General features: G+C 52.2%; 2 non-coding genes across 2 annotated transcripts; both read left to right on the plus strand.

Annotated features, from left to right (window-relative positions):
- The first annotated feature begins 4 nt into the window (after positions 1-4).
- LOC123179521 (5S ribosomal RNA) lies at positions 5-123 on the plus strand. Its single transcript, XR_006490425.1, has one exon. It is a non-coding gene; the product is annotated as a 5S ribosomal RNA (ribosomal RNA).
- A 297-nt stretch (positions 124-420) lies between these two features.
- Positions 421-539, plus strand: LOC123179522 (5S ribosomal RNA). The gene has a single exon (XR_006490426.1). It is a non-coding gene; the product is annotated as a 5S ribosomal RNA (ribosomal RNA).
- The last annotated feature ends 245 nt before the right edge of the window (positions 540-784 follow it).

Here is a 784-nt window from a genome sequence, read left to right on the forward strand (position 1 = left end):
TGTCGGATGCGATCATACCAGCACTAAAGCACCGGATCCCATCAGAACTCCGAAGTTAAGCGTGCTTGGGCGAGAGTAGTACTAGGATGGGTGACCTCCTGGGAAGTCCTCGTGTTGCATTCCCTTTTTAATTTTTTTCGCGCCGCTTGCAAAACAAAACGCACGTGTAAGTAATATATTTACCGTGTTTTATTATTTTGCACGAGTGCGGTAAGTCATAGCTGGGTGCTCACGATTCACGGGCCCAGCGTCGGCGTTGTGGCGCGGCAAGCGTGCACTGGTGCGGTTGAGAGGGAGGGGTGGAAACCGCGTTAAACTCGTCTCCGTAGTTGAGAGGGAGCGGCCAAAGCAATGTGCAATCGTCTTTGTAGTGGAGCTGGGAGGGCCAAGGATAAGGGACGAAGACCGGGGTAACAAGTCGGATGCGATCATACCAGCACTAAAGCACCGGATCCCATCAGAACTCTGAAGTTAAGCGTGCTTGGGCGAGAGTAGTACTAGGATGGGTGACCTCCTGGGAAGTCCTCGTGTTGCATTCCCTTTTTAATTTTTTTCGCGCCGCTTGCAAAACAAAACGCACGTGTAAGTAATATATTTACCGTGTTTTATTATTTTGCACGAGTGCGGTAAGTCATAGCTGGGTGCTCACGATTCACGGGCCCAGCGTCGGCGTTGTGGCGCGGCAAGCGTGCACTGGTGCGGTTGAGAGGGAGGGGTGGAAACCGCGTTAAACTCGTCTCCGTAGTTGAGAGGGAGCGGCCAAAGCAATGTGCAATCGTCTTTG

This window comes from Triticum aestivum, unplaced genomic scaffold (assembly GCF_018294505.1).
Source record: "Triticum aestivum cultivar Chinese Spring unplaced genomic scaffold, IWGSC CS RefSeq v2.1 scaffold6744, whole genome shotgun sequence".
In the NCBI taxonomy this organism is placed as follows: domain Eukaryota; kingdom Viridiplantae; phylum Streptophyta; class Magnoliopsida; order Poales; family Poaceae; genus Triticum; species Triticum aestivum.